The sequence below is a fragment of the Nuphar pumila genome, chromosome 5, assembly GCF_984573655.1.
Source record: "Nuphar pumila chromosome 5, dmNupPumi1.hap1.1, whole genome shotgun sequence".
NCBI classification, from domain to species: Eukaryota; Viridiplantae; Streptophyta; class Magnoliopsida; order Nymphaeales; family Nymphaeaceae; genus Nuphar; species Nuphar pumila.
The window spans coordinates 46,137,664-46,147,931 of record NC_143253.1 but is presented as its reverse complement, the minus strand read 5'-3'; positions in this window follow the sequence as shown (position 1 = coordinate 46,147,931).

The window sequence follows — 10,268 nt, the reverse complement described above, 5'->3', positions numbered from 1 at the left end:
GGTAGGCCACAATAGTAGTAGCAGCAGTAGCCACAACAGCAAAACAAGTGGTAGGACGTGTCTACACTGCCATGATCGAGCAACTCATGAAGGGTGAGTTGGTGCAAGGTACAATCCTAGTCGCTTGATGAGCAACTCTTATACTATTTTATTGTGGTGCTATGCATTCCTTTATATCATGTGATTTTGTTAAACAGTTGAATGCTACTGTAGAGCCTCTGATACATATTTTAGACATATATAACTCTCTTGGTAATAATTTAATGTATGTGAACTACATACTAGATATAGACGTAGTCTTTGGTGGATAGAGTTTTTTTGCAAATATGATCTTACTTGATATGACTGAGTTTGATGCCATATTGGGTATGGATTGGTTGCATGAATAATATATCAGCATTTTGTGTCGGCAATAGAAAGTAGTACTCTCATGACCTTGTGTTCTTGAGGTGGAGTTTAGACTTGCACAACCTGCTCTAAAGGACTGAGTTATTTCAGCGATGAAGGCTCAATAGTATATATAGAAGGGATGCACTACTTTTTTTATTTTATTTAGATCCCATGAATTTTAATTACTCTGATAACTGTTTATTTAAGTGAATCATTGATATAAATTATTTCATTATACAATAAATGGTTTAGAATAGTTTATGATTTTTTGATGTTGTTTTAAATACCTGTAACTCGCTCAGAATGTTTAACCATTTTCAAATTATTTTTTTTGTTGTGAATTTTAAAGTATATGAGATTTCTAAATAAAGTGTTTATCAGTTAGATGTCTTTTCTCAAATTCTGTTTTAAGAAGCTAGTAAACATTAGTACTTGTGTAGGTTGACTCCTTAAAGCTCAATTCGATTAAGACAATGTCATACATGAGACTTCATATATACAAAAAAAATCTATAAAATTTTTAGTTAAAATTTTGGAGAGTTACAGGTTGAGCCTAGGCTTTATAAAGTTGGTCAAAGCCTATAAGAACTTGATTAGGCTTGGGTCTAGTTAAGCTAGACCCAAACGAAAATATTTTTTGCCTAAACCTTAGCTCAACCCAATTTCATGCTTAAATTCTTTCTTCCAAATCAAGGGGTGAGTGGTAGGTTGAATCAAGTCTGGATTAGGTCTAACGAGCCTTGGACAACTCCTCAGTCTTTGACATCCAAAATCAACTAAGGTGACTCTTCTTCATGTGGATGGGCCCCATAAGGTTTTGCAATGCCATTTGTTGTCTAGATGAGTAGCATGGAGGGCTAAAAAATAGACGGTCATTAGTAGATTGAATGGCAAGTGCTACCAAGTTATCAGGTGTTTGAATGACTAAAAACCAAGTTTTTAGTCTCAATAAATAAATAAATAAATAAGGTATGCTACTATTCAGCCAACCATCGGCTAGAAAATGGCTTGGCCTGGCTCCCAATGAGGGCGAAACCATCCCGGTCATTTCTCGATTGGTGGGTGGTAGGAAAATGGCTAGCCACTAGGTGGGACATTTCTCGGCATTGGCTGGTCGAAAAATGGTTGGCTAGCCACTTTAAAAAAATAATAGAAGATGAAAACTTTTTTCTCAATCATTTACTAATAAAAAATGGTTGGGAAAAAAGTTTTCATCTTTTAACATGTTTTTTAAGTGGCTAGCCAGACATTTTTCAGCCAGCCACTATCGAGAAATGCCCCACCGAGTGGCTTTTTTCTCAACCATTTTTTATCTATAACAGTTTCAGCCACAATGAAACCAAAAAAAAGGTTTTCAGCCATTTTCTAGCAGGTCACCGACCGGAAAATAGCCAATTGGTACCACCCTTATCGAGTGATACCAATCTAGCAATTTTTCAGCCAGAATTGGCCAGACAACAAGGGTGGAAGGGGTGTTAAGAGAAAAGAGGAGGAAAGTTGTGGAGAACAACCGGCTCAGTTTTACCCACAAATTAGGTTTGGTGGCACCCAAAACAGTCATCAAACTAGGTTTTGAGCAGAGTTACATGAAGCTTCTTAGGTAGGTGGGAAGCACGCTTCTCGAAAACTCACTTTCAAAGAGCGATACTCCTCACTTTTGAAACTTCATGGGAATCTCGATTTCCCCATGCTTCTTCTATGCTTCTCACACACATGGTATATATTTTCTATATGTTTTTCTTATGTTTATTTTCATGTTTTTATATAGTTTCTTTCATGCTCTCGCTCACTTCTCATGTACTTTCTCTAAATTGGTAACCATCATTGCTAGATTTTGACAAAAAATTAACTCTTTTATTGAAAAATTATGAAATATAAGAATAATCAATTTTATTTTAGGTTTTATTTGCTTCTTGTTTGATTCATATTTATCATATTGCTTTATTTTTTATTTTTATTTTGCTTTCAAATTGATAGTTTGCTTTCTGCTGCATATAAATTTCAAAATGCCTTGTTTCTCGCTTCTGCTTTCTGTATCATTTTCCACTTTGGCTTCCTAGTTTGGCAACCTTGGTTTTGAGTGCAAAACGTGGTAGCTGGTTTGACACCCAAACCAAGTTTTCAAACTAGTTTTAGTGTCATAATATGTTAATAACCTACATCAGTCCACATGCCTTTTCACACATACAGAGTTCACACCCATGGAAATCCCCATATGGCTATGGTTATGATCTATGACGTAAAAGACCATAGGAACCCAACTTTGTCTAACTTGGGATGAATCAACTCAGCTGAACCTTATGGATGGATGCAAGACATGTACACATAAACTTCTCTCATTTCACCGGTTAGAAGTGTGATCATATTGTATATTGTTGATTTAATTACTTAATAAACTGGTAGTGGTTTGCCTAATCCCAGCTTGCAGAAAAAAAAACTTGTCTCTCCTTTCACAAAGAATTGAACCACCTTGTTTGACCTTTGTTGCTCTGAGTTCTGAAAAGTAGGTATAGTTTTATACCTTGATCTGACTACAATATATAATCATGGATCTAATTATGATCTAATCTGACTTTTTTTTGGAACTGGATCTGCCAAAAATGAGTACAATCTATTTAATTTTTTATTTTAAAAGAATAGATTCAATTTGTATTACTAGATGGAAAACCAGACTTGTACCGGATTTTTGGGTATGGTATCCAGTTTGAACCAGGGTCTAATTAAGTCTACTATAAGAAAAACGGTACCTGATAAGAACTACATGAACCAAACCCGGTAGAACTATATTTTTTATCATTTTTATATTAAAAATTTGTGAGTCTTAATCAAAACTCAGGTCGGGTCCAGGTCTGGTATAAAATTTTACAAACTATACCCAGGTCCATGTATTAATTGGACCTCCGGGTCTAGACCCGAGTCTTAATTGGGTCTTCTTATTTATCACCATACCTGGACCCTATAGGGCTTGGTTCGAGTGGGGTCCGGGTAAACCAGGCTCGTTGACACCCCTAGAAAGAATTAGCTCACATCAGTGGGTCAAGTCATCACTAGATACAATGTTGTGGGGAGCCAAGCAATTAGGTCCACCGCTATGTAAGAATTAAGAAACAAGAGTAAGAGATCACAACCTAGCTAGGCTTCAGTTTGAATTATAGATTATCCAAACCGATTGTATCCTAGCCAGGACAGGATCGATGTTGGCCATTTTAAGCTACACCATTCCTTGGATTCACCCTGTATCTTCATCAAGATGATTGGAAGAGGCATTGATACCCTGCTGAAGGTCATGTTGTTTCTTTCTAGCCACACCATCCTCCAAACTCTCAGTAACCAACACTTTCTTACAAACAACCATCTGCTACCCTGTTTTTGAAATCCTGATCCAACAATAGGTCTCTGACAGTGGTGTGATCATCCCCAGCCAAACTCATATCACCCCATGATTTGAAGTTCAAAGCTCTCATGAATGCATAATCAACGAAGAGATGGTGCATGTATTCCTCATCCATTTTGCACATCCTGCATTTGCTAGGCATCTGGTATCTACATCTCTTCAGGTAGTTTGTCACTTTTCACATTTCCCATAAGCAGCATCCAACCGAAAGTAGTCTATTTGTTAAGCGAATTGCAAAAATAAATGAGGCACAAACATTTAACGTGGTTCAACCTTAAGGATGGCTTACGTCCACGAACTCACCGACCCTCTTATATATTTTTTATATCAGGAATCATAAGTTGCTCCAATATATAGAGGCATATACAAACAAAAAAAAACATAAAAGAAAGTTAAACAAGAAAGGATATACAATATCTTGTCAGCTATCTAAATCTCCAAGCCTTCCAGATCTTACGGTCATAACAGATCAACAACCTAACAACTATCCAAAGATAGGGTCTCGGTGAAGGTATTGCTTATCTCAACACTCCCCCTCAAGTGGAGCGTATATATCCATACAACCCGACTTGCTTAATATTTGATAAAGATGGCTTTTTTTGAGACCTTTGGTTAGCGCATCGACAAGTTGATCTGAACTCTTTGTATATGGAGTACAAATTTCACTCTTTTTTACCTTTTCTCTTACATAGTGGAAATCGATTTCTATATGTTTCGTCCTTTCATGAAAAACAGAATTTGAGGCAATGTGGATAGCAGCTTGATTGTCGCAAAACATCTAAATAGGATTCTTAATTTCGATTCCTAATTTTTCCAACAGAGACTTGGTCCACATAATGTCTGCTACTGTGGAAGCCATAGCCCTATATTCAGCTTCAGCACTTGGCCTAGAGACAATGTTTTGTTTTTTGCTCTTCCAGGTTGTGAGATTTCCTTTAACAAATATGCAATAGCCGGTAGTAAGACTTTCTATCCTCAATGCCTACCCAGTCGGCATCCGAGAACCCTTCAATGTCAAAATTGTTTCCCTTCTTAATCAAAATTCCTTGCCCTGGTGACTTCTTTAAATACCTTAAAATTCTATCTATGGCCATGAGATGAGCCTTTTTTGGAGAGTACATATAATGGCTTATGGCACTGACAACATAAGCAATGTCAGGTCTAGTGACTGTAAGATAAATTAATTTTCCAACAAGTCTTTGAAATCCCCTTATGTCAATAACTGGGTCTCCTTCATTGCAAAGTTTAGAATGAACTTCAAACGATATGTCAATAGGTTTGGATCCAGTTTTCCTAGTTTATTCGAGGAGATCAAGAACATATTTTCTTTAAGAAATAAAAATAACCTTTTTTGAGTAGGCAACCTCAATTCCCAAAAAATATCGAAGATGGCCAAGGTCCGTGATATCAAATACTTTGTGAAGATAGGCTTTGGTTTTAGCAATTTCATCCTCACAATCTTCGGTGATTATAATGTCATCAATGTACACAAGAATCACCGTGGTAAGCCCTTCGTAATGTTTAATAAACAAGGAATTATCCATCACACTGATAGCAAAGTTGATGTCTTCATGAGCATGACTGAGTTTGGTATACCACGCTCTAGGAGATTGTTTTAGCCCATAAATAGCCTTCTTTAATTTACACACAAGGTTTGTTTCCTTTGGGTGCCCTGGAGGAAGATACATGAATACTTCTTCTTCTAGCTCTCCTTGAAAGAAGGCATTTTTGACATCAAGTTGATACAAATTCCACTGCTTGTTGCAAGCGACTGACAAGAGAACCCTGATAGTGTTCATTTTTATTACCAGAGCAAATGTTTCATCATAATCGACTCCATGAGTCTGAGTGTATCCTTTGGCAACAAGTCTAGTTTTATATCTTTCTACAGATCTGTCACTCTTGTATTTTATTTTGTATATCCATCTACATCCAACTGCTAGCTTTCCCTTCAAAAGATGAGTGATTTCCCAAGTTTTATTTTTGTCAAGAGCATCTAGCTCTTCTCTTACAACTTTGGTACATATGAGAGATTCCTTGGCTTCAAGAAAACTTATCGGTTCTTTTTGGGCTGATATTTTGGCAAGATAAGAGACATAATGTGTTGGCAGGTGATCATAAGTAATGTTATTCTCCAGAGGATATTTACCAGTATGAAAGGTGATGAAGTCCTTTAAGTATGATGGAGGATGTGAAGTACGACCAGACCTCCTTACTTGAGGTGTTGCACTAGTAAGCTCATTCTCTTCATTTTGATTATCGGTATGATCTTCATCAATTTCAGACTCAGAAGGCTTCTCCTTGATGATGACAAAATTATCATATATAATTGATTGTAGGCTCATTCTCCCCCTTAGGCTCATTGTGACCTTTGTACTAAACGTGATTAGTAAAGTAGGCAAGATGCTCATTGAAGCTCACATCTCTAGAAACAGAGTCTATTATTTTTGACATCCTGACACCTGTATCCTTTTTTGGATACAGAATACCCCCAAAAATATACATTTGTGAGCTCGTGGAATAAGTTTGTTTCTTTTTGACGGGTCAGACGCAGTGAACACAGTGCATCCAAACACTTTGAGATGGTTGATGTTGATTTTCTTGTTTCTAAGAATTTCTAAAGTGGATTTGTTTCCCAATTGTTGACTAGGCAGTCTATTTATCAAATAGCAAGTTGTTGTAACTGCTTCACACCAATATTTGCTAGGCACATTCATTTGAAATAAAAGTGCTCTAGTTTTTTCAAGAAGATGCTGATTCTTTCGTTCGGAGACTCCATTTTGTTGTGGAGTACCAACACAAGTGAACTGATGATATGCCATTTTCCTTTTCATATGCTTCAAACAATCTATTCTTATATTCAAATCCATTATTCGATCTAATAGCCTTAACTTTCTTGCCATATTGAGTTTCGACAAATTTACAAAACTCTTTGAACTTATGAATCACTTCGTCCTTGCTTCTCAATAAAAGTAGCCAAGTAACCTTAGATTTATCATCAATAAAGCTAACATAATAATTGAAACCAGCATATGAGACTAATAGAGTCGGACCCCATATATCAGAATGAATTAAATCAAAATAGTTTTCAGCAATGGTTTCAGACAAAACAAAACTAGGTTTAGAGAGTCTAGCATATTTGTAAACATCACAATCCTTATTATCAAACAAACTATGCAAATCATGAATTAGATTTTTAAGAGCACTGTTAGAGGGATGTCCCAATCAGATATGCCACGTCTTCTCGTTTATGTGTTGTCTGGTGCATAAGGCTTTACATTCATCTGGCAAAAAATAAAGATTTCATTATGCTTTTTGCTTATATGTTGATATAAACATTGTTACTTGTTAATCGTCTTCATAGGATCCCAGCTCAGTGATAGGCAGACTCAACCTTTGTCTTCATGCAATGCTTCGATAGGTGTATCATTTAAATAATTATATACTTGATTAGTTTAAATGTGCATTGTGTAAATTTTTAACTCATTGTTTTGCAGGTGATGTTTCGCCTACATAGGACCCACCTACACCAGCTACTCATACACATCACGAGACAACGCCAGATGCAAGGTCTTCTCAGTGTGGCATACGATGACTCATTCAAATAGTATATATCGATAGTCGATCGTAAGTATTTTATTGTCACTTGTCCAATATTTATCTTATAAATAGTGTATATCGACAGTCCATTATTAATGTATATCAATTCATGTGTAGTGCAAGGTTCGAGCAACAAGAAGTAATACGAGAAATTAGGAAGTCACTATTGCAGCATCTTTCAAGACCGGTCGTGCAATGAAAAGAGTACCCGACGGAGGTGTTGGATAGATTAATGTCCTCATTCATTGTATGCAATCATTTATCATAACTAATGTGTTTTATATTTAATTTTATGTTATACTCATGTATGCTAACTTTTTTAAAGTATTTGTAGGCTTCCCATCACTTTGTGACTGCGAACGAGGAGAAAGATGTGAGGGTAGTGTGGCAGAATGTGGCTGCCAATCGATTTGCCGACATGCTGCACAATATGAAGATTGCAGCAAAAAAAGTAACTGGTGGGATAGATGATCCACTACAGTGGAAGGGCCATGGGCCTTCTACTATCAAGAGATATTATTAGGAGGGCATGTGCAACAAGTGAACGAGCAATAAATTTTGAAACCACTCAGCAAAGGCTGCACAAAACCGAGCGAAGATGCCTGATGCCCATCTACACACAGGTGAATCTAGGACTTTTGGGAACCACCAGAAGAACATGGTTACTCATCAATATATATATATATATATATATATATATATATATATATATATATAATCAAATTTGTAAGTATTTCTGCATACTTATTAATCAATTTTTTTATTATTATTTAACATTATAGGAAGTAGAAAAGAAGACATTATGCCTTAAAAGGATGTATTTGTTGAAACACATAAACGTAAGAGCATAGAAGATTTTGTATCAGAGAAGGCGAGAGCAACATCGATATGTATTTATTGTATTAATAAACATTGTAATATACAAGTCACTATGAATTATGTTATCATAAATATTATAATTCTTAATTCATATTCTAATCATTACTTTGTAGGAGTCATACGAGCAACAAATGGTACAACGATATGGCGATGACTCCACTCGGCATCTGCCTTTTTGATGCTGCAGCATGGGTGAGTGCAACCGGTGAACCCAAAAAGGGTCGTGTGTTCAGGTTTGGGAGTAACATGAACACCACAACAGTCGTTGCCTTTTGCAGCCATGTCTCATAGAGTTCTCCCACCAACATCAACTCCCAACGTCCGATTGACCCGACTATGTCTTGGGATAGTGTCTATTAGCGTCTTGAAAATAAAATATAATACTTTTTAAATGAAGTCATTCCCAACATTGTCCGTAATGAGTTATGCAACTTTTTTCAGGACAAGAAAACTTTGTATGCATTCAACATGAGCTCCAGTGCCCGTCAGGTATAAAGATTCATGTCATTTGTTTCATGTTGTTAGATTTCAAGCTAGTATATGCATGATTGAATACATATATGCATGATTGCCTCACTATGATTTTTTTTGACACCTTTAGAACACATAAATGCATGATTGATTCACTATACAATTTTTATGACACCCTTATAACAGATATATGCATGATTGAATCACTATAAATTTTTTTTTACAACCTTACAATACATATATGCACGATTTCATCACTACAAAATTTTCTTAGTGCCTTATAACACACATATGCATTATTTAATCACTATAAAAGTTTTTGACAACCTTAGAACACATACAAGCATGCTTTCATCACTATGGCAACCTTAAAACACATATGAGCCTGATATTAGCATAAATGAAAGTTTTTTAATACCTTATAACACATATATGCATGATTGAATCACTATAAAAATTTTGACTGCCTTAGAACATGATACACATGATTGAATCACATATAAAGTTTTTTGACCGCCTTAGAACACATATGAGCGTGATTGAATCACTATGAAAGTTTTTTGACTGCCTTATAACACATATGAGTATGATATTAGCATATATGAAAGTTTTTTTACGGCCTTATAACACATATATGCATGATTGAATCAATATGAAAGTTGTTTGACAACCTTAGAACACATATATGCATGATTAAATCACTATGAAAGTTTTTTGACAACCTTATGCATGATTAAATCACTATGAAAGTTTTTTGACAACCTTAGAACACATACAAGCATGCTTTCATCACTATGAAATTGTTTTACTGCCTTAGAACACACATATGTATGATTGAATTACTATAAAATTTTCCTTAGAACACATTTATGCATGATTGAATCAATATAAAAGTTTTTTGACTGCTTTAGAACACATATCAGCATGATTGAATCACTATGAAAGTTTTTTGATAACATTAGAACACATATAAGCATGATTTCATCACTATGGAAGTTTTTTGATTGCCTTACAACACATATATGCATGATTGTGATACATAACACATTTATTTGACAACCTTATAAACCATATATATATATGCGTGAATCACTCTGACATTCTTTGACAACTTTAGAATACATATCTGCATGATTGAATCACTATAAATTTTTTCCCAGTCTTAGAACACATATTTGAATTTTGTTAATGTCCTTCAGTTTATTGCTAGTCTATGTGTCATTTGGCCATTTACTTTGTTGTATTAGATTAGGTGCATTGCATATAATTTATTTCATTATATTTTGTTTATAAATACTAACATTTTGGTTCTCTTGTAGGATGCTGGAGATGATTAACATAGAGGAGATGATGGAGGCATGGAGGGAGGGGCAGATCGAGAAAATGAAGAGGATGATGCCCAGAATCTTGGCAAGGATTAGATTCATTTGTTTAATTTGTTTGGTTTGTGTTAGGGGTATGCCAACCCACCAACCCGGCTGACTTGTTTAATAAACGAGTTAGGCGGGCGGGTCAACCCGTTTACCCGAACCTG